This window comes from Ambystoma mexicanum, chromosome 11, assembly GCF_040938575.1.
Source record: "Ambystoma mexicanum isolate Mex_15411 chromosome 11, UKY_AmexF1_1, whole genome shotgun sequence".
Lineage (NCBI taxonomy): Eukaryota > Metazoa > Chordata > Amphibia > Caudata > Ambystomatidae > Ambystoma > Ambystoma mexicanum.
Window position 1 is genome coordinate 813,791,826 of NC_090934.1, and position 24,899 is coordinate 813,816,724.

Below are 24,899 nucleotides of genomic sequence, written 5' to 3' on the forward strand. Positions count from 1 at the left end.
ATCGGTTCTGCTCACACCCCCACCAAAGGCTGCGGACCAGGAACCACTTACAAACATGCCATCGGAAGAAGTGGGTAGTTTTTGATCTGAACTCATCAAGGCTCCAGGGTTCGGCTGTCTCTACCACTACCCATCTCTGCCCTGCTGTCTTGTAGAACCAAACACCAAGAGCCCTCCCACGTAGCAGCTCTTGCAACTTCAACTGCAAATAGAAGTTAACGAGCTAGCAAAGGGTTCATATATCTGCTTGGTTGTGGAGTCAGAGGGCCTGATTCACAGAAGTGTTTTAGAATGGTACAAACTCATAGGAAAACGCTCTGTCAGTCAGGCCCAACATGTCTTGATAAAACAAACGAAAAACATCTGGCCAGGTAATTGTCTACTATAGTTTTACATGAGCACTCCGTTCATATACAGTTGGTATTTGGCCATAGACAGGCATTCACACTGCCTTCTCCAAAATTAAGTTAAAAAGATTCAACAATGTTAGCTGTGTTTGGCCACATTTTGGGGTGGGGCTGTAGATTTAGTTCATTAGTTGTAAATGAAAAGTAGGTGTTGCATTATTGTGACCTAATTGAAACAAAGTTCACGTTGAAGCCAATGTCCTCGGATTGTCCCGTACCTCTAATCTGAGCACCTCTTAAACCTCTCCGAAGCCCTGGCTGGGTAATCGCAAATTAGGCTGTCCTCATAACATGCAAATGAAGTGCTCAAAGAAAACATTTAGGGCCCGATTCACAGAACGTTTTCCAATGGGGTTTTGCCATTATGAAACGCTTCTGTGAGTTAGGCCCTCAGTGTTCATTTTCCCGAAGAAGATGACACAGGAGTAGTTTTAAACTAAATGCAAACTCTCACTGTGCAGCATTTTCACAGTTTCGTGAATACAGGCATTTTCCAAAATGTTCACTCTACAGGAGTTTTCAGTCTCCTTCACACATCTAATGAGTGGCGCAAAGACACATTCACAGAAGCGTTTTATAATGGCAAAACCCCAGTGGAAAACGCTCTGTAAATTACTGGCGCATGAGTTGCCGGATTGCGCCCCGTTCCATAGAACGCCACATTTTCCAGTTTCGTGTACTATGAAATAAGCAACTCGATAGTTTGAAAATGTGCGTGAGATCCAAGGAGTAGCTTTTTAAACCATTTTACCGCTTCACCCTTTGAAATCACAGGACACAAGGAATTGGCAGGAAATGGGTGAAATCATTATATGTGCGAATCTGCCCCTCAGAATCAGGGTCTAAAGCGTACAGAAATACATCCGGGGCACGGAGAGATACACTGAACATTGTAAGCTTGGGAATTGTCTTCAACAGTGACGCCATGATTGTTGAATCAAAACGAAAGCTTTGATTCTTGAATGCAAACACTGGCTGGTAGCTCTACCACTCCTCTCTTTTCTAATGCAACATCTGAAAATGGGGCACGTGGTTTGCACCCTCTGGCTGTTGGAAGTGGTGACGTTTTGCTGAGATGGGTGTGCTACCTAATGACTGTGCTGTGGCACTACATGCAAGCGTGCAGTTTCTGATCTTTGCTTTTATTAGCACCCGCTCCTGACATTGGATGGGGGTATCAGACAATCAGGAGCTCAAGAAACACCATTACTTCATTGTTTGGCCACCTTTCCAGACCCCCAATATGCAGGATGCCAGAGATGGCACAGTTTTCCCTTCTGTGCTCCTTCCTGCCTCACCTCAGACGCCCTTATCCCCTCTCCACTCCCTCAGCTTCCGCCACCAGAACCCAGCAAAACAACACCCTCTCACTGTCACCCAGACACATCTTTACCACGCTCTCACCTCTGATCCGTGTCTGCCCCATCCCTTCACCTATGCCTTCCATGGGAACTCACAATAGTTGCCTTCTACCTTTCCCCACTGCGGCCATTTTGTTTTGTAGTTTTTTAAATTAGTGAAAGGGCCACAGCGCTGTTTAACACATCGATTTAGACTCTAAATAACATGCTGGGGTGCCAGTAGCTGTAACCCTCTTGGTGGGTGGCATACCAATTGCAAATGGTGTCAGGATGTACAGTAGGCCCCTCACTTTGCTTGGGCCTGTAAGTTGGGCCCCGGACCATTCCGAAATGGTAATGCCCCCCTCTGGGTTTATTGCTTAAATAATTAGCATTCTATTGAAATTAATATATTTGGATAGAGAGCAACATTTTCCCAAAAGACTGGCACTGAGAGAAGAAAAAAGTAATAATGAAATGAATAAATAATAAAGCAGGAGACTTGAAGAAAATGTGGACCAGTGCAGGATACCAAAGAAAATAAAAAAAACATGATTATTCAAAAACTGAGAAATGGCCCACATTTAAATGGCCCACAGAAAAGTAACCGCTTTGGAAATATAGGCAGCAAACTGTAGTCTGTGGGAAGTTCCCAAAATCACAAAAACACTAGATTAAAACAGGGGCAGTGGTACTACAAGAGTTAAAATTCAATTCAATAATCTACTGAGTAGGCTCAAACTCTCAGTCTGGCTCTGCAACGACTGACAATTGCGTCTTTCCGATATGGCGTCTGCCTATATAAAAATACTAAATCATAACTGTTAAAAATGATAATATGCTCAAAAGGAACATATTTGCTTTATGTATTCTCTATTTTGTCCACCCAATATGTAAACAACAATAGTAAACAAGTTAAGTCTGACATCACTTTTAAGCATCAGTTTAATTACAGAGTCCACCCTTCCACCCCATCCCCCCTCTCCTACCCCGTTAGATAAAATGATAAATACATTGCCGATAGACAAGCCATGGCATATTTATAATCAGGGCCAGTTTCCGCACACAAGGGCCTTTTCTCTGATGTTTGCACTGATCTCACTAATTGGAACCTACTGCTTTTTTCCTGCATGTATATTGATTTTTTTTTTTACTCTAACAGTTAACCATGATTCTAATGCATCATAACGCATTGACTCTTAATCATATCGCTAGGCAGTTATTTATCTATTTTCCATTATTTTGCTCGTCGCTTTTGTTTGAGTTTTAATTAAGAGGACCTTGTGTCTCTAACCCCGAGATGGTTTTTAATTGCCAGTATGTATATCAAGCTGACTTCAAAGAAGCAAAGCATGTTTCTAAGGCAGCGCACTGAGGAAGCGCTGACATCGCTGCTGCATTACACAGCCGGGGGGTAATTAGGAACCCATGGCTGATCCTATGATGGGGCACGTGTACTTGTACAACGGGGGTCAGTGCTCCATGAGGAAGGAGCATGTGTGCTAGAACTTGACCCTGCACCAATCCTTGTTTTCTGCTCATGTGTCTGCCTTTTAGGCTGTAATTGGTGTGAATAGGATTAAGTAGAGCGCTATTACTTGTCTAATTGCAATCAGATGGATTCCAGCAAGTCTCATCAGCAGTAATGGTCGTCCTATTAATTTGCGAATGTATAGACGAAACTTGAGATTGTTTTCAGTACATTAGAATGGCATATACCTGTCCGGCATATAGGAATATGGGAGGATAGCTCAGCAGCAACGTGCTCGCCTTGGAAGCAAGACAACATGGAGCAGCACAGTTTCGATCGCCGGGTCTGCACTTAGAAACCTGTGGATACTAAGGGCGTTATAAATAAATAACCTATCATATCATGCATATGTCTCGTTCTGACCAACAGAAGATCTATTATGAATTGATAAGTACTTAGAGGGTTATAAACCCGTTGCCTTTCTGAATTTTAGTTGGATTCCAAGAAAACAACACTTTTGAACTTTGGTCAATCTACGTGCCCTGATCTCCAGTGTATCCCCAATCGAAAAGTGATCCACTAGGTCTGCACGCATTATATGTCTAATTAAATGAAAAAACAAATTAAGCCCATGCAGGTCATTGTGTATTGTCCTGCCCTGCCATTGTTCCCTTATCTGCAAGTGTTTTCACTTGCACTATCAATGAACGGTGTGCAGAGAGATTCACGAGACCTATTCCAGCAATGAGGAAGATATCCATAATACAAATCCTACAACATTTGAGGGGAAAATGTGCTATTGCTCCATGTGTTAATGATCCCCTGTGTAGCCGTTTGTTTTGCGGTTGTCATAAGCATGCGCCTGGTCCGCAAACTAATGACAGTATGTGCATCATGGGCATGAACTGGTGTAGTTGGGCACTTGGTGGCAAAGAGTTTACTCCACAATCATAGAGTTCACCTGTACCCCTTATATGACATTGCAACTCCCTCACCACGGCACCTTTCACAAGGGTATTCCCCCATTTGCGGGAAGACCACCCGGAGGCAGATGACGGACAGTCCTCTTCACAACATGTGACGCGCTATGTTTTGATCACTGTTACAGAAGGAGCCATATACTACGTATTTCCTTGGTAGCCCTAAAACGGATGTAAACAGGTTTCATTCATATGACTTGTGATGGATATGCAAAAACATGGTGTGGTTTGTGTTAAATGGAGTGTACCGGATAAAGTTGAAACAATCAAAGATCAACCTTCTAATAGTTGGTGAGAATCCACAGCAAATATGACTTTTAATGTTCCATAACCCAGTAAAAACAAACCACTGAAACGTATATGACAATACAAAGAAAGCTTTTACCCAGAGGTAAATTCAAATCCAATTCTCATATGAGGGAGGAATGTGAAATAGTTTGTTTTAAAAAGCATTATGAGAGGAGCGCAGAACTCCCGCATTGGATAGCACATTGTACTACAGTGTAACCAGCAGAGAAATAAAAACATCATAATACCAAGCAGAGAATAATTCACATACACAATCTACAAAAAAGGGGCCTGATTCAAGGAATTATTTGCAAGGGAAATAGGGGAATTGCACGTCAAACTGCGTGCAAAACCCTGCTTGTCGATTCATGGAATCGAATCCGCAGGATATTCCTTGGACTTGTGTGGATTTCACGCAGGCTCGGCACGTTTCTGCGAGCGGGAGAGTGCCTTGTATGAGACTCAACGCAGAGTATGGCGAGGCCAGCGCAGAGGGCAGATTAGAGGGCGGAACTCAGAAAATGAGGAAGAACAAGGGAAAAACTGGACGTTACGAGGGAGGGCCACAGGCAGTCCATAGCACGCCCACAAATGCGCATGGCAAAGTGTATTCATGGATGTGACCGCACAACCTCTCACTTGTGCAATACCTACGCAAATCCCTTGATCTCTCCACCACCCAAAGGCAAGTGTAAGGACACTAGCGCATAGGATTCAGAATGCAGAGATGAGTTTTCATGTCCGATATGGGGGTGCGTGACTGCATACGGGGTTCAGATCAGACTTAGGGGTGCGTTCCCTGTGTAGTGCGGTGCTGGGCCGGTTTACGAGGGTTCACATACAGATTTTCCAAGTTTTACCCGAGTTACGAAGTGTCATACTATCGGGATGCTGTCAACAGTTACGGGGACCTGGTGCAGGGTTTCTGAGATGCAGGCCTGCTTGCAGGGGACGCCACACACTGTTTGAAGGGTACGTGTATTTCTACCAGGGTGAGCGTGCAAATGTAGCTGCTCTGGCTGTTTATGCTTTGCGTTGGGGCTTGTCAGAGGTGTTCTGGGTGCGATTTGTGAATAGTTACTTTGCACAGTAAATTCCATGAACACAAACAGCACGCATTTTTTATTTTGTGTGCAGGATCACGCAGTGTTGTTCTGGGCACGCCGGCAAATGAGGGAGAAATGCGCACTTTTCCATGAATCGCGCTCCAAGCACACAAAAAAGAGCTGTTGCGTATGGTCAATTTAACAGGATACATTCTCTGTGAGTTTTTGCACTTTTACTACATATGATGATGGTTTATTTATTCAGCACTTTTGTCAAAGTGCTTTACATAGAACATATTTACATACAATATCATCCACCTGAAGTCGGTTCTCATTAATAGACCTCAGAAGGATGAAAGGCTGAGTTGGCCTTGCCAGGATTCAAACCTGTGACTTACAGATAACAAGAAGATCAGATGGCAGCAGTGATGTGGGGTAAAAAGACAGCCCCAGAGCGATAGAGATGGAGAAGTCATGCTAGGCCCCATTGTGAGAGTGAAGCTGGCTAAGTGTGTGGTTCCATTGAAATATAAAAGCAAGTACAAAACAGTGATTTCCACATGAGGCCTAGTGAATGAGCGAGAATGAGCCTCCCCCCATTTTGTTAGAATGTACAGGCATTCAGCCTGTATGCGTGAGGAATATTGTTAACTGCGTCCAATGGATTCTTCCAAGGACATGTGGCATTTCAGATGCTGACTTCGTGTAAATGCCCACTTTGACAGATTCAAAACTGCAACAGTGCACATGTAAAGAAAAATACATTTGAAATACTGTGCATTTGGGAGCTAAAAAAGAGGAATGATGCCTTACCTTTGAAAAGTAAAGTCGAATGACAAATTGCCTCATGAGGATAAAGAGAAATAATTTCAGCACATACAATGACAACATTTATAAGGAAAGGCCCATTTTGTTTTTGCAGAAATGAACACTGGTTTTTTTATGTAACTGTGGCATATTTTGTTAAGATTACCAAGAGTGAATTTATTTCTGTTTATACAGTATATAAAGAAAGATTCTATTGTTAACAACAGGCCCTGGTGCAGTATTGAAAGTTACATGTACACGGTGGGTAAATGCAATATGCTAGCCTTTCGGAATTGTGAACTGAAACTTATTTTTTGTCTCTGAGCTGAAACTGTGACCCCAAGACCTTTAATTTAATGCTAAAATATACAAAGAATTAGATTGAAATTATGGGATTTACAGATAACATGACCAACAGAAATGACCTTTAAGATCAGGTTTCACATAAAATGTGCATTGGCTCTGAACAAAGACCCTTTGAAGCTCAGCAGAAGAGGGTAGAGTAAACATTGGCCCGAGCAGGTGGCTGGTCACATGTGTCAGGAGAAATGGATACTTGGAGGAGAAATAAAACTACCTGTCATTGCATGCAGTGCCAGTGGGCTCACCCCAGGTTCATTTTAAAGGGGATAAAAGGCAGTTGGGAACATGTAAAATTACATTTTTGTGATGTACATAACGTAAGATATGATTAATATTATGATGATGGCATTTTCATAAATCTGAGGAATTGGAAATATTGATAGAATAATAGACGGTAAAATTAATTTTGGAAGTATGTAGTGTAAGAGTTATAACTATTTTGGTGCAGCAGTAAACTGTGAAAAACAGTAGCTCTGCACCAGAAGGGTGTGCCAAAAGAAAATTACTGTTGTCGGATTCACCATGAAATGTAGAACTCAAAAATATATATATTCATGTAGTTATCTGAAAGATTAATGGAGTTGCCGCATTGTGTGATGTTTCAGAACACAAAATGTAAAACCCACATGTCACTTTGGGATGACAAATCTTTCTCCTTCCTCAGCCTCTCTAACCCACACCTCTCAACTCCTGGTCATATCAGCAGGCAGTGGGAGTGTTGATGGGAGTGTGAGGGAGAGAGCGAGCAAATCCTTACTGTGGAAATTATGATAATGTTGGAGTGTCATCAGCCCTATAAGAGGGCATGTTTGCATCAGAACAGGGTTTTTTCCACTTTTTTCTGGAGGGGATCTACTGCTGGCCTCTAGCGAGGAATAGCTGAGAGGCAAGGAGAGTTACCAAGACCATCAGGGTAAATTTTGCCTGGAAACCTGAGAGCCCTATCTGAGAGAGGCCTACCTGGAGGGACCTTGCTGTGGGAGAGGCATGGTGTGCGGTGCCTACCAAAAGAGGGTCTTAAAAATCTGGCTGGCCTCCTGAGCAAAGAGCAGAGAGCTCCCATGTAAGGAGATATCTCAAAGCTATCAATTGCGGGGGAGCTATCTGCTTTTATCCCGTTCTAAAGAAGGGGTGAGAGGGGATGGGTAGGCCCTTCGCACAATTGTATTAAATCTGATTTAAATTATTTCCCATAGAAAACCACCCTCTCTGTTCAAATTGAATTGTATTGAGAACTGCCTGCCTTCATCTTTTCCATTAAATTGTGTGGGAAGTGGGAGACACTGTGTAGACCGTTAGCACATTTGATTACATTAAATCAATTAATTCCCATAAAGAAAAATCACAGGATGAGTTTTGTTACAGTTTGAAACTAACAAAATTCATGCCCAGTGGGTTAGAGTCGGTATAGACAATAAAGACTTGGGTGACTGTTATTCCTGAAACCCCTGACTTCTGGACAGAAGGGGTTCTGGATCCCAAAAGAAGTAATGCCCAAACACTACCTTTCAAGTGAATGTGGATCGTGCAAAACAAAATTTCCCATTAATTGCCATTCATTTGAAATCAGAAAGACAATGCATTGTATCTCATCTGTATTTGTGTTACAAAACGACATTTCCCCTTTGTTCCCATTTTTCTCTGACCCAAATCACAAAGCTCTGCCTTTCATTTCATGTGTGTTGCAAAAACTATTTTTTCCCACTGTATTCCTTTCCCTACTATTGCATTTCTAGTAAGAAGCCAACACAATGTTTCCATTGTGCTCTCACTCCCTGCACCTTGCCTTTAAATCAAAGGGGTCATATTTAATTGAGGCCAGGAAGTTGGGGTTGCTCGGCCAGGCTGCACACACCGCCTGGATTTGCCATCAGCAGAGCAAGGTGAGTGTTGAGCCCCCGGGCCTCCTCTGACCCTCCATTTTGCCATCATTGACCTGCTTTGAGGTCCCCACAGGCCCGTGTGAGCCCCCAATAACCCCTTCCCCTCCTTCCCCCTGCCCGCTCTACTTCCCAATCTCGTCCTCCTCCCGCCTCCCATCCATCCCCCGTGCCTGATTGGTGCACTCCCAGCAAGCAGCTGGGCCTACCGGGCCAGGCTGCACACACTGCCTGCATTTGCCACCAGCAGAGCAAGGTGAATGTTGAGCCCTCGGTCCTTCTCTGACCCTCCATTTCACCATCATTCACCTGCTTTGAGGTCCCCAGAGGACCGTGTGAGTCCCCAGTAGCCCCTCCCCTTCCTTCCCCCTGCCTGCTCCACTTCCCGATCTCGTCCTCCTCCTGCCTCCCATCCGTCCCCGTGCCTGATTGGTGCACTCCCAGCAAGCAGCTGGGCCTACCGGGCCAGGCTGCACACACCGCCTGCATTTGCCATCAGCAGAGCAAGGTGAGTGTTGAGCCCCCGGCCTCCTCTGACCCTCCATTTTGCCATCATTTACCTGCTTTGAGGTCCCCACAGGCCCGTATGAGCCCCCAGTAACCCCCTCCCCTTCCTTCCTCCTGCCCGCTCCACTTCTCGATCTCATCCTCCTCCCACCTCCCATCCGTCCCCCGTGCCTGATTGGTGCACTCCCAGCAAGCAGCTGGGCCCTACCGGGCCAGGCTGCACACACCGCCTGCATTTCCCATCAGCAGAACAAGGTGAGTGTTGAGCCCCCGGGCTTCCTCTGACCCTCCATTTCGCCATCATTGACCTGATTTGAGGTCCCCACAGGCCCCTGTGAGCCCCCAGTAACCCCCTCCCCTTCCTTCCCCCTGCCCACTCCACTTCCCGATCTCGTCCTCCTCCCGCCTCCCATCCGTCCCCCGTGCCTGATTGGTGCACTCCCAGCAAGCAGCTGGGCCTACCGGGCCAGGCTGCACACACCGCCTGCATTTCCCATCAGCAGAGCAAGGTGAGTGTTGAGCCCCCGGGCTTCCTCTGACCGTCCATTTCACCATCATTGGCCTGCTTTGAGGTCCCCACAGGCCCATGTGAGCCCCCAGTAACCCCCTCCCCTTCCTTCCCCCTGCCCGCTCCACTTCCCGATCTCGTCCTCCTCCCGCCGAAACCAACCCGCCCACACCCACCGTGATTGGCCACCTCATAGACATACCTGGCCTCCGCGGGGCAGCCCACTGCCCGGCAGCCCCCTTTGGCTAAGGGCCCCAAGGCAAAGGGCGGCTCCTACATTGGCGGCTCCAAGAAGTGTCTGCAGGTGTCCGCAGGGGAAGCCAGTGAAGCCAGCAGTCAACAGACACCAACAAAAACTGTGAGTGAGGCAGGGGTGGAGAGTAGAGCAATTACTCTACTCCAGAAAACCCCTGCCACTCTATCTTACCTTCCAATAACGTAGACTGCCATAGACTCATACCAGGCATACTTTGAAAGATTTGTGACCACCAAACTGAGCCTATTCATGACAGGATTGAGAAGTTGCCTTGCAACACATACTAACATACTTGTCAAAGTCAACAAGCACCGCACTTAGATGAAACTTAATGTTAGTATGCCCACACCTAGATAGAATTGTGAAGATTAGCCTGCGTCGCATCTAGATAGGATTTTGATTGAATGATAGCATGCCCGCGCTCAGATGAAACTTGAATGTTAGCATGTGCCACACTTAGAACTATAAACATTAGCCTGCGTAGCATCTAGATAAGATTGTGAACGTTAGCATGCCCACACCTAGACAGAATTGTGAACATTAGCCTGCTTCGCATCTAGATAAGATTTTGAACGTTAGTATGCCCCCACCTAGATAGAATTGTGAACATTAGCCTGCTTCGCATTTTGATAGGATTTTGATTGAATGATAGCATGCCCGCGCTCAGATGAAACTCGAATGTTAGCATGTCCCACACTTAAAATTGTGAACATTAGCCTGCGTCGCATCTAGATAGGATTTTGATTGAATGATAGCATGACCGCGCTCAGATGAAACTTGAATGTTAGCATGTGCCACACTTAGAATTGTTAACATTAGCCTGCGTAGCATCTAGATAAGATTGTGAATGTTAGCATGCCCACACTTAGATAGAATTGTGAACATTAGCCTGCGCTGCATCTGGATAAGATTGTGAATGTTAGCATGCCCACACCTAGATAGAATTCTAAACATTAGCCTGCGCCGCATTTAGATTGTGAAGGTCAGCAAGTGCTACACTTAGACAAAACCGTGAATCTTAGCATGCTAAAGGTCAGGTAACCCACTAACCAATACAAGCTCCAACTCTTTGCATACTTATCTCACTCAGACTCACACAACCATCTCTCGCACAACAAGCCGCACGCACTTCACAACACTGCAACAACACATAAGCCGCACCAACAGCACACGCGGACTGACACCGATCCAATACCCGCACCAAAGCTCAGCACCGGGTGTATCCCGAGTTGTAGCTACCAACAGAACACCACTCCTCTCACTATCCTACTCCCTCTTCACCTTACTAACCCATCCCACCTTATCATTTACAGATCCGCCAGAGCGCCTGGGGACCAATTCTGTTGGTGACGGTGCGCGGTACAAATACCTTTAACATTTAACATTTAACATTTAAGCCATCCTTGTTTATCTTGTATTATATTGTGAATGTTTTATATTGTTTCCTTCACAAGAAAACCTGAATTTGATTCTGACTGCCAATCTTGAAATTCTATCTGTGTATTGTAGTAACAAAAAGCTTATTAGAAATACATGCTAATCAATTGGTGGAGAGAATTGGAATTTGTTTTATTGTGTCGAGGCACAGCGTTTGTGGCTGAATTGTGACTGTCTTGTTATTCTTTGTCCATACTTAAATAAATATATAATCTGACGATACACCGTCCTGGTTCCTAGTTCATTGGTAGGGTGCTTGTCAAGGGGGAGGGGTGCGAGACGGGTAGAAGGCCTCACCAAATTTGAATCTGTATATCGCTTTATTGTGCGTCGCTTCGCTCAGGGGAAGAAGGATTTGCCTCAGGTGATTGAGAGTGACCGTTCTAATAATCCGTAACAGTGAGCACTCAACCCACTGAGCTATTTTATCTAACATATCATCCCCAGAAGAAATGGTTCTATGCAGGGGTGTTGCTAGTTCTGGAAAAGATCAGGGGCTAAGCTAATGTCGGGACTGGTGGGATTCGGGGCTAGCTAGCCTTTTGGTTGTAGTCCCTGAGTTTCTATCCGGGGCTACAACCAAAAGACCTGGGGCTATAGCCCCCTCAGTCCCCCCTAGCAACGCCTCTGGTTCTATGTGTTTTTACCACACAATTTTTCACAGCATATTTTTTATCACTGATTTTTAACAAGTTTCTTTGCTAAACCTTTGGGCGGAGGATCCTCTTTACAACCCATTCCCTCACTCACCACACAATAGTACCTTACCCAAACACACACACCTACATTTTGCGGCAAAAATACCACGTTAGAAAGAATGTAGTAAAATGATTGAGTTCTGAAGAAATGGACTGCAGCTGGTAATCTAAGTCCCCGGAAAGGGGTGGGGGCTAGTTCTTCGTGAGTTGGGTGGCGCGCAGATATGATCTGTGAATGTGGAGCAGAAGTGACAGAGGACTTGATGGTCTGTCAGGAATATCTGCGGGATGTGACAGCGCTTCCATGTTATAAGATGCGATATTAGGGGACAGGCCGTAGCTTGTAATTTCACCGCAGCCAGCGCAGCACATTAAGGTTGAGCTGTAGCATTTACGTGAAGGAACGCTGCCACCATCAGAGAAGTCCCAGGGGCGATGGGTGCAACAATTGTGCCCTGTTCAAGACACGCACTGTGCAAAGTACAATGCTGAAATAATCCCGAAACTAACCCCAAATGTACATGTACTCGGTTCCTACTCACGGGGGATGGATGATGCATGATATATCAAAAGTGGGGAATCCAAGATAGGATGTGTTTGCAGTGGTCGAAGTGAGCTGGAGCCGTCGGGAGTGGTGCTCCTCTACTTCTTCTAATTAAGTTTTACTGCTCCTATACTTTTATTTTGAAAAGAAACCGTTCCGGAATGGTTTCGTTTTAAAATAAAATTGCAGGAAGAAGTTAAAACGTGCACTTTCAGTGCACTGCACTGAGCGTTCCCCTAAACAGCAGGAACATGTGCTTTGGGGTTTGTATTGCGCGTGGAAGGGTGCGTGGTGATGGGGTTTGTGGGGAGCGCTGCAGGCCAGTAGGGAACATAATTCCACTACTTCTTTTCGTACACTTCCACCACTGTGTGTTTGGGGCAGCACGTTAATAGATTTAAATCCGCGTATGTATCCATGTGATTTGCATTTATTATATAAAACATGTAGACTCGCACAGGAGCTGCACGCTGGCCTTGGTATATAGTGTATGGCATGCACCGCCTAGAAGCTGGAGCAGTCTGGCATTAAGCACTATATGAATCTCAAATAATTCACACACATATCTAGAGATTTTGCGCTACAAAACCAATTTAATTATCACGGTGACAGAACACATGTCTACCCCCCTTTTAAATTATTACAACACACCGGGACTGATTCATGGAATTTTTTGCATGGTTCAAAGTGACTTTGCACTGCTGACTCAAACCCTGATTCATGGAACTGTGCGAAGTGTATTTTTGCCGTGCAATGTCCGGGCAAAGTCATTTTTACAGAACAAAATGACTTTGCACGGACTTTGCACTGCAAAAATACACTTTGCACAGTTCCATGAATCAGGGTTTGTGTCTGTAGTACATAGTCACTTTTCAGCGATGCAAAATCACTCTGAACCGTGCAAAAAATTCCATGAATCGGTCCCGACGCAGTTACATGTAAATGACTGAATATTTCATTGCATGATGCCAAAACAGGCCTACTATTTATCCAGAGGAGGTCCTTTGCCTGCCTTCAAAGACCCTCCTGTAAGACTGCAGGACTCATCCTGACCCCGTTTGATAAGATCATGACTTCCAATTTGACCTTTGTGTTTCATCTTCAAAGCTCTAGTTCGGAAAATAGGCCATCCGTTGAGATAGATGTGGGAGTGGGTCCTGCTCCGGAGTGAATCCCAGAGTGAGGAATGCTACATGCCAGCGAGGCAGGACTGTATGAGATGATGGCAACATGTGCATTCCTGCACCATGGCTAACAGTGCCTTGGATGTGGGTCTGTGACCTGCAGTGATAGGGTTGAAACCAAGTGGTGCCGACTAAGCCCGCCATCCTTCCGAGGGCAAGACCTTGAGCACTACCAGGCATTGAGTGATAATGTGACGACATTATTATGCACTTCCAAATAAGGTCATTCCATCATGAAGTGCCATTATTACACGTGCACTGCATTCCACTAGGTGGGGAGGATTAGGAGCCTTGTCCACCAGACAATGCACTTCTTTCCACAAACACTAGGCTCTAGCCTCCAGAGACTCATCCCACACCTGCACTACCTGCCTCAGTTAACCCTCTCATTCACCCCTTTCTTCGTCAGGTTAAATATATTGTATGATAAAAGAGACCACCATCTTTTCTATTGATTTTACCTATACTTGCCATTGCATGCCCTATTGTTATTTGAGTGTCACAGCAGCGAACTACTTTGATAATAGTCTATCAAGAGCTTGCATCCTTTATATGTTAATTTATAAAGTGTACATTGTCTAAGGTGCAATTTTTTTAAAATCGATATATACAGATCATAAACTCCAAAATAGCTCTCATAGTTGACGGAGTGGACAGAGCAGAAAGCATGCCTGTCTAAAGTTCATTCTATTACTATTGGCTAGCATTCTGTGCTTCAGCAGATCAATCAATGTATGTGGGTTTTCAAGATGGCGGCTGTGACATGCTTAGTTCATCAGTAATCAAGGCATAGCAAATATGAGAGTACATCTTTTATACCTGGAGGATGAAGTTTGGCATTGCGTGCCCAGGTTTGAGTGCCATTTGTGTGAGGGTGAATTTGTGTTGTGCCACAGATGCTCAGTGTGAAGAGTTTTGTGTAGGAGAACAAACGTAAGTGGCAGTAAAGGTGTTATCCTGTAGTAACCATATATGTGATAGGAATTTGGAAACAAACAGGTGGAGAGGAACCTGTTGCATTCGTGACATAATGCATGGCTCGTTACTTCCTATGAAGTGCCAGTCTGTTATTGGGCAGTGTGCCATGCCAGATACGAAGGAGAATAGAGGAAGGGGCAGGATGGGATGTCTTCTACTGATCTGTTCAGCTGCCCAAGACCTGTCCCATAGCTTTCCGTTACAGCCCAGCAAAGTGCTTCTCTTTGCATCCCATTTACACACGTTCTTAAGGTCTTCAGTGATACACATTGCGACAGTTGGATGGCTTGATACCATATAATATCGAGTCGGATGAAACCCCCTTTCTACTGGTGTTTTCAGATAGTTGTCATTGCAAAGTAAGGGCCTTGATTGATGTTCAAGTTACCAAAATCAGTCACACACTCATACCATTGTATAGTGTGATTGTTACATATTTTTACTTAGTACCCAACGAGGGCACAATCAGAATGAAACAACCATTCTGATTGGCTCGCGTCAAGGCATTACCGGGCCGGGAATCCCTCGGCCGGGATTCCACGGCCATTGTACCCGGCGGGGGGTGTGGCAGCCCCTCAGCCAATGAGGAGGCTCGAAGTGGGACCATCCCCACTCCGAGCCTCCCCACGGCTGAGAGGCTGCCTTTACCCCTCGCCAGGGACTCAGGTAACGCTTTTTTTTCCCTTCCCCTTTCCTGCCTGCCCCACCCCACTTAACTTCTTGATCCGTTGTCCCCGGTGGGGGACGATGGCAGTCTCCAGCCGTGTGGAGGATCGGAGCGGGGCCATTCCTGCTCTGCGCCTCCACGCGGCTGGAAGCTTCCATCATCCTCCGCCGGGGACGAAGGTATGATTTTTTTTCCCCCTCCCTCCCTGCCTCCCTCCCAACCCCACTTACCTTCTTCTCCATTTTTCTTCGGGAGCAGATGCGCTGGAAACACTTCTGTTTCCAGCGAGTCCGCTCCCGATGGCCACCATGGAAAGGCAATACGAGCTCTGTTTTCCCTTTCCGGGTGCCCATTTTCTTGGCCGTTTTTATTTTTATTTTTTGTCTCGGATTGTTTCGGGACAGAAAAAAATGCTTTTAGTGCCCCGGTCACGCAAACCTTGCTGGCCGGGGTACTAAAAGCAATAGGACCCTCGCGGCGGGTGCATTACCGACTCAGGTAATGCCTCGGGGCCTTTTTTAAGGCCCTTGCTTCGCTCGGGCCTATAACTATGGGCCCCGGGGCATTACCTGACTCGGTAATGCCACCGCCGCCTAGATCATATTGCTTAAATATGGAATAGTCACATGTCATGCCTTTATTGTCTATTTTTGGACCTTCATATCAACTTTAATATCCAGAAACCTGTTTCTAATTTCTGATTTGTTTGTCTTACTTTACCATGAACCTTGTCTTTCTTATCCACGCTTGAACTGAAACAGTGTGTGCTATTGATGGCAATAGAATGGCAGCTCCCCTGGCAGATTGCCCAGAGCAGGTACTTTGCTCTAACAGCAGGCGCAGACGTAGACAGGCAGGGAAAGGGAACACTTCTGTATTGTGAACAGCATTGTCCCTTAAAGAGAACTAAAACCTTCCAATACTCATTGAGCAAGCAAATATCAATTAGTGTCTTGTGATCACACACGTTGTTTTATCGTTCATTATCTACTCTGTGGGTAGTAGTTTAATAATTGTAGAGACATTACCTTCAAGACTGGAAGAAGGGGTTGCTTGAGGCATTCTGACTGAAATCCCCTGGTGAATAATGTCCTAGCTTGGAGGGGAGTGAATGGGAGTAAATAACTAATAATACACAACTGGAGTTGCAAACCACAAACATGCATTGGCAAACCCAACAATATTAGCTTTTGGGTAGACAGGGGATAGGCATTTGCCAGGCACTGCCGTAACGGTCCTACCTGGGAATAAGATGACAACTGCGGGAGAATCATATGGTTACCTGGGTATGTCAGTGCCCACCTAGCACTGCTACACAAGCACAATATTGGACTTTGCGAAGGCTTGTTTTTAACAGGACGTTTGTGCACGGATGGCAGAGCAGACACATTGTGTATGAATCAAGTGGCTGAAGGCTCACTTTGTTAAACCATTCATATAGCACCAGATGCTCATTTGCAGCATCACTTAAGCCATTAACTTTCAGAATACTGCTTAGAAATAACACTGACAGACCCTATACAGCACAACGTTTCATGTTACTGCAGAGTGCAGCTGGCTCAAAAGAATCCCAGGAGGGGGCATATTGCACACAGTGAGTGGGAATGGCCATAGGGATTAGCATGACCCTGGCTTGATGGGTAAATATAAAAACATCTCTGGCAGGCTGTTGCCCCCTCCTCGCATCCCATCTTCCTCCTGCTGGTACTCCTATGCAATTGTGTCAGCGTACAGGTGGTGCTAAATAGTTCAAACCAATAATTGTATGGGGTAGGTGAAGGTATTGGCGAGAAGAGCAGGGATAGTAGAAGAGTAGCTAGGTAGCTTGGCACAAAGTTCTAAACAATTGCTCATCTGCTTGTTTAGGTTTGTTTATAGCGATGCGAGCCAATGGACAGGTAATAACTGAAAGACAAGTGGAGGTCTTTCTTGAGCAGGAGGAAGGTGTAAGATATATATTATTGCACATGCGCAGCCACTCCACATGGGTGGCAAATGTACCAGGTGGGTGGTAATGCCCAGGCGACATGGGATTACACAATCTGGACAGGTGCCAAAATAGGGTGATTTGGGAAAATCTCTCTTTTTGGCAAAGAGACACCCCAGACAGGACACATCTTTAGACCCCTCTCCAGGCTCCAGAGGAGTCTGCTGGTTCCTTGCACTTTCCTTGGGCTGTGGAGAGACCATGGATGACTAGGTGTCTAAAGCTGTTTTTTATTTCTGCTTTCATGTCTGAGAAAGATTTGCATGATTGCCTCCAGACACAGTTGGGTGGCATCGATGCGCAGAATCCCCACTGGTCACAGCCATTGCCTGTCACAGCCAGACCTTGTGGAATGGGCATCATTCCCAACAGGTGGTGGTGTAGCCTACCACTGGTCACTTGGAGCAGTCCATTTCCATAATGAGTTTCCAAAGGTTTTACGATAGGCACCATTTTGCTCTTGATTTTTCAGGATGCTTATGTGTCATTTTGAATTGGGTCACAACTGCTTCACTAGAAGGAGATGCCGCTTATCCACCAGGTGCTAATGTGGTAGAAGGTATTGTCATGTGCACGTTGCCATGGTCAGTTGGTTTTGTGGTGCTAGTGCTTTGTTGGCTTTCCTGAATAGCCGAGCAGCAATCACAGGAGTGTAGCAGGTAAGAGGACACTTGCCTGTCAGGATGCAGGCAGAATGCCAGTGAGGGGGAATATACTGCACTGCACTGCCTGTTCATAGAAGCAGTGATGCAGAAGCTGGTGCTTGTGGGGAGGTGGACTGTTTTAATGTGGATCCAGAGAGTTTAGTTGACTGAGTGGCACATCCCTTCTGGTGAAACCACCGATGCCTATGGGTGGTTCTGCACCATTTTGGTTTAGCACATAGCTTTTCTGGACAGATATAAGCCGCCTTACTGACAGCTGGCATGAATGTGAGTGCTGTATAATGAGCAGCCATAGTTATGTTATGTTATTTGGAATTTATATAGCGCCCTATATATCATTGGTATGATCGCAAGGCGCTTGTGGGTTGAACGCCCTTAGGGACCGGAATCCAGGTCAGTCGAGAGAGTAGGGTATAATGAAAGGAAGGGGATGCTAATTTTAAGGTTGATGATGCCAGTGGACTATATACGTACAGCTTTAAAATGTGCAATAGCTTTGCAGATTCACGACTTTGGAATCTAATACATGTGCGTATGTGGTAGAGTTAAATAAAAGTACCAGACTACTGTGGGAGCGGGATGAGCAACTGCTCTCGAATATACAGGTAGAAAGTCCTTAGATTAAGATTCAATGACTATGATAGTAGTGCTGCGGGTTGACGCTGCATTGACTCATCGCAATAGCTATACCGCGCCGCAAGAGATTGTTAAAAGGATTGCGCATTGGGTTCAACTTTTTGACAGTGCTGTTTCAGCCGTAAAGTCAAGCTCGACCCCTGGCATCCTGTAAAGGGACCCTTGTGAAGAGTATGGGATTTGTTGCAGGGTGTCGCAGACAAAGGCTGGAAGGTGGTTTGGACTATTTCCTAAGCTGTCTTCCACAGGCTACTAAGAATGTAGATCGGCTTGCCTTTAGAAACCCTTTAAGAACAGGCTATTCGCAGGCACACATGTTTTATTTTATAATTATGCCTGTCCTAATCTCGGGAAGACCTTGCTTTGTTGAGATTCAGTCACAGGGGGTTGGAATACAGTTAACACTAAGTAATGGACAAAACGAAACAAATAACACTATAATTAAATTGTGTTTATGGAATATTTTGTGATAGAATGTTTTCGAATATGTATAGTGTCTCTTATGTAATGTGAAATACGTTGGTTTAACTCTTGGCATTTCTTTCATAGAAAATACATTCATTCCAGCTCTATGGTCCTCATTAGACGGACGGCAGTAAGGGTTAACGGTGACCGTTAATGGTACCAGTGACCGTTAACCCTTACCGCCTTACTACGAGGTCCCTTTGAAGTTTGGAGAATTTAACGCCTGCTTTTTGCAGGCGTTAAAAACCAACCCGCAAAGGGACCAGGGAGCTAATTACGGTACCGCAATTTGCGGTGCCGTAATTAGCACCTTCCCCATTCCCATTATGCCCTATGGGGCAAAAATGGGAATGGGGAAGGGCAATGGGGGAAGGGGGAATTACCGCCCCACCAATCTTGGAATAGGGCGGTAATTCCCCTTTCCACCAAGGCGGTGCCGGTATTTTACCGGCATGGACCAAGGTGCTAATAGCACCTTGGTCCACCGCCGTCTGTGTAATGAGGCCCTATGTGTCACTCGTGTTGTTGCAGTGCGCCTTTAGTAATACACATGTTAAGTGTTCTTTTGTACTGAATGTCAGATTTGCCAGTACTTGTAAGCCAGATACCAACCTTTTCTGATCTAGGTGCTATGCCTCGTTCCATAGGACACCTGTGGTAACATATACATGCTTTTCCAATTACATCCTTTGGTCTAATCAGCTAAAGGGTGTGTGTTGCCCCTCTATGTATATGCAAGTTACTGTAATGTTGAGCATATGTGTACATTCTGTTCAATATTATTGTGGATTGAAGTATTTACTTCACTACGGTAAACACTCTCATTCAACACCCTCTCCCGTATGTACAATTGCACCACGAAATTCAGGGACATGAAAAAAGGACATTTTTGAATGTATAGACGTTTTCAATGAAAGATGGTAGTCAAGGTGGTCCACTGCCTTTATGCTGGAGAAGTTACCACAGTACAATTTGCAAGTATAAACAGCTTGTCTACACAAGAAATCAACTTGCCTGCAAAAGTCTTACTCATTTTGTAACACACACAATCTTTCCCATTAATCAAACATGTATATTTCTGAATGTTAATCATACATAATACAATGCAAATTCTAAGCAGCACAAGTTTCTATGGTAACATTGCTACTTGTCAGCCAGTGCAAGTGACACCTTCACCACTTATATACAGCATACATTCCTTTACTTTGATTAATATCCATTCTTAACAACTTTATTGTCTCCAATATATATGAGATGCATTGGTATCTGAGAAAAGGTGTATACAGAAAAATGCATTGAACATCTCTTGTTTGTGCTAGATATGTTCCACTAGCAATGTGTTCCCAAGTGCAATGTGGTGTGGTTGGTTTCTAGCATATGCTTGTAAATAAAATTCAAACAATGGTAGATTGCATCACATTCTGCAGACTTGGGTTTTGGAAAGCTGTGCTATCAATTTAAAATGCACAGAATATTGATGAATCTACATTCTGAATTAACCCACATTTATGATTTTCTGAAAAGACAAAAACGACCCCCCACCCAATTACCTTGGACAATTTGGGTGCATCTAATTCAGAATCCTCTTACGTCACCACAATATCATTGGGAAGATTTGACCGTTCATTTAAAATTGATTTACGCTCTATGAAAATGAAAGTTGTTCAGCTAAGAGTCTTTCAATCCCAATATCTCTTTTAAATGACTAGGCCTTCAGGGGACTTGCTTTATGCATTCTTTGTTAAGCTATGGAACCTTGCCACCAGTTCACAGCTGCAGTTATTGACTATAGCCATGAAGACACACAGGGTTCAATGTACTTGCTTTTGTTGCAAGGGACTGTGTGCACTGTATAGATATGCTATTGGGTTCCAGTTTAAATTAATCTTCTTGTTGGCTTTGAATATGCTCAGAAAGCAGAATACACTTCACAATAACATATTACAACCTTCTAATTGCATTTAGTTGGTTTTCATTTATCAGACACTGCGTGCTCTGCGCAGGAAAATTCTATCTGTTCTACACTAAATCAGATCTCACATGGGTGTGGATAAAGTGAGAAAGCAAGTTGAATTTCACACTAAAATGCTAAAACTTTCTATTGGGAATAATTTCCAACCTAATTATAATTGGCTACTTATAACACACTTAATACCCAGAGGTTTCTAATCGTGTATGCGGGGATCGAACCTCTGTTGCTCCACATTGTCTTGCTTTCAAGGTGAGTGTGTTGCTCCTGAGGTATCCTCCCAGAACTATCCTCCCAGTTTCACCCATTAAGAGACTTGGAAGAGAAATGATTCTGGAGGCAATATATTTAATTGCATTGGGGCTTTCTATACTCACTTTTGAAAGTTATTTTAAAGCACAGAGCCAGCATGGACCCTCAGAGTCTCTCCAGTCTGCTGGGCCCATCAGCTGTCTGCTTTCTTTGTCTCAAGGAAATCAGTTCTGCCTCAGGGAGGTGAGGTGTCACTCCAGTTAAAATCTGCTTCAGGCCTCCTCTTGGACAAGGCCCATGTTCACTCTCATCCCTCAAGATGTACCTCATTGCTTATCCAGTTGGACTGAGGTTCCCCTTTCTGCGCCCTTCAATTTCACAGAGATCTGTTACCACTTCGTGTGGGTTTCTACTTCTCTTCTCTCAACTTTCTTCCCATAGTATATCATTTGACAAAGCAATTTCTGGTTGGTGAAATCTTCCGATTGGCTTGCTCAACAGGTTCACACTCCCAAATAACAGACCCTTTAATTATATAGGTTGAATATATTCTGAACATGTGACAAGGGTTGTTTCTGGACAATTTGGACTAATTCATATTTTTTGCCAATAGGAATGTTCCCATTAATGAACAATGGATTTTTAGATTCCTATGCTCAAGTTGCATTCATATATATGTGGCATGCATTTATGCAATTACTTTTGACAGAATTATTAATATGTGTATGATGTATCAATTATGAAGACATACCAATATATTGTGCTTAGTTCTTTTTTCAGGGGAGATTCTCACAATGTCACAACAGTTGTCCTTTTTCAATAACAACCTAAGCCTTGGAAAGGTATGGTCAAAATAGTTTTTAATGCACCAAATGTAATCTAAATGGTCAGGTTTATGTCTGTTGAACTGTGCACATGAAAACATGTATCCACATAATGAATCTATTGACCAGCTGTCAGAGGCTATGAGTTTGGGATTCATTTGTAGTAATGTACCCAATGAACTTCTTTGATGAAAGATAAAGCATTCTGTTTTGATCTATATGGCTGAACTCATCCCCTGGGAACCTAGAACTCTCCTTTTTCTTGTGCTTCCCATGTGAGTTCAACTAATGTTTAACATGTATTAAATTCACTGAAAAATAGACAAGGAAAAATGTTCGGAAAGACAACATTTTGGACACTGCTGTTTGCCATCTAATACTTCTATTTGCCTAATTCATAATATGTTACTACATACACCCACATATTTCTGGTGTGATTTAGCATGTACATCCTCATTAATAATTATATGACAGTGACTTCCTCCCATTATTTATACACAAAAATGATAGGTCTGTAGTCACTTGTACTGCTGTCATGAAAAGAAACACTTTTTAACATAACATTATTTTGCATGCTTTGAATGAAATACCTTGCAGAATAAAAACGATCAATTGCCAATCTGAAACATGTATTGATCTTTGTAGCACAAGATTTAGGATTCAGAGAAGGACTAATTTCCTGATGCATAAACAAATCTGTTCTCCCATTGAAACTGCATGACAATGTTTCTAGATATGGGCAACAGAATGCTAGTCATTTGACTTCCATGCATTTTGAGATGTGCGCTCCACTTTATTTATAGTGAATGGTGTTTAACAATGGTCTAGCAAAAGTATTGGTCTGCATTTCACAGGCTCCATATATATTGTTTGTACGGTGTATTAATTTATTTATTCATTGTGCATTTTGTAAGGCGCTTATACACCAAGAAATTGTGTCTCAAAGCACCCACAGGGCAATGGTTAGGGAACATGGGAATGGAAGGCAAATATAATAACAATAAAGAGAAAGAAAGAAGCTGTACTGCTAGGCCATGGAATCATTCAGAGCGTACAAGTGCAGAGAGAGAGAACAGATGAGGGAAGGGGGTAAGTGCTAGAGTTTGATAAAAACACATTGGGCCTCATTACAAGTTTGGTTTTAATGCTAATCCCCATATTTGGAGACCATAGGGTATTTTGGTGCAATTATCACAAGCGATAATTCTGCTGCAATAATTCCACCAATTCTTTACTTAAAGTGGTGGATTTTCCTCCAGCATTATGCATTATGCTGGAGGAAAATCCTCCACTTTAAGGTCATTCATGTAGTTCAGCAGTTCAGAAAAATAGCTGTCATTCCGGTACCACCAAAAAAGTGGTGGTGATGAAATTACCACAAGTATTTCCTGCATCACCAAGCTTGTAATGAGGGCAATACATTCTTTTAGTGCATTGAAGTATTACAATTGTTGTTCATGGTGGGAGAAAAAGTACACCATATATAAACACAGCAAGGCACCATTTCAGCATTCAATGCCCTGATTCCCACAGACTCGATTCTATCTTCCTATTTTTCCCCTACACTTCTGCATCAAGCCTACTAGTGATAATCAAGGTGAAACAACCAACAAAAGTTTCCTTACACTTCTGGGATAGTTTCAAGAATGAAGTTCAACATTTTTTGGATCAGACAACCGTTTTAGCTCATAACGTGTTTGTGGATAGTAACCCCAGACCGAAAAGACATTTTCAGGTCTGAACATGAGCAAAGATGGAGGCAAGAAGAAAAAAGTGAATGTGGTGGAAAAAATATACAGAGAAGGGGATGCGGAGAGAATGAAAGAAAGAAAGAGTGTATGGGGGAAACAGGACAAACAAGCAAGAGCAAAGCTAACAGTTTTTGCTTTTGTGTCTGCCTGAGATAGGCCTGTGTTAGACACTGCCATAATGGACAACCTGACTATAAGATGGCAACAGCTCGAAAATAGCATGATTACCTGGGCTTATCCTAACACCAATACACATGCCACAACTGTTGGCTTTGTCAATGCATGTTTAATAGGACGTCGGTGCAGGAAATATATATATAAATCAAGTTGCTGAAGGCACATTTGGCTGACATATTCTTGGTACACAAGTAACACATTTGAAACTGCAATTCAGCAATTATGTCTCAACAGGCATCTTTGAAATAACTATGACAGGTCAAGGTTTACTAGAAGAACAGATGCTCTGTCCCCCATATTGCCTTGAAGTAAATGCATAGGACGTTAAAAGCAATTCTATGGCATACTGGAAGCCAATGTGGTGAGGCTAGCACAAGAGAAATTGGTCTCAGTACGATCAAGTCTTAAGAGGAGGCGGGACACTGCATTCTTATTCTTTGCAATCTTTCAATCAGCCTAGTGCAATTTTGTCAATACAATGGGCGTGTTTGTAGTGTATTTTTTGGGGGGGAAGTGACAGAAACAGGGATATTCCTCATGTTTTAAGGTGACTGGATTGTCTAACCACGGTTGTGATCTGGGTTCCTAGCACCTGCACTTAACGTAAATGGTTGGAATTTGAAACACTGCCTTTTAATACATTGAATATTTGGAAAAATAGAACAATTTCAGTGACATTTGAAAGTGTCTGTGGGTTTCTGTGTGTGTTGCTGTGTTTTTCCAATTTAAAATGAGTACATCATGTTTGAAAGAAATAGTCCAAACATATAAATACTGGTGTTTGTGCATCTGTCAGCACGAGGAGTGGAAGG

General features: G+C 43.9%; 1 protein-coding gene across 18 annotated transcripts in view; it reads right to left on the minus strand.

The window, feature by feature from the left end:
• The window catches only part of SOX6 (SRY-box transcription factor 6), a 1,055,545-nt gene that overhangs the window by 441,762 nt on the left and 588,884 nt on the right, over positions 1 to 24,899 (minus strand). The window lies entirely within an intron of this gene.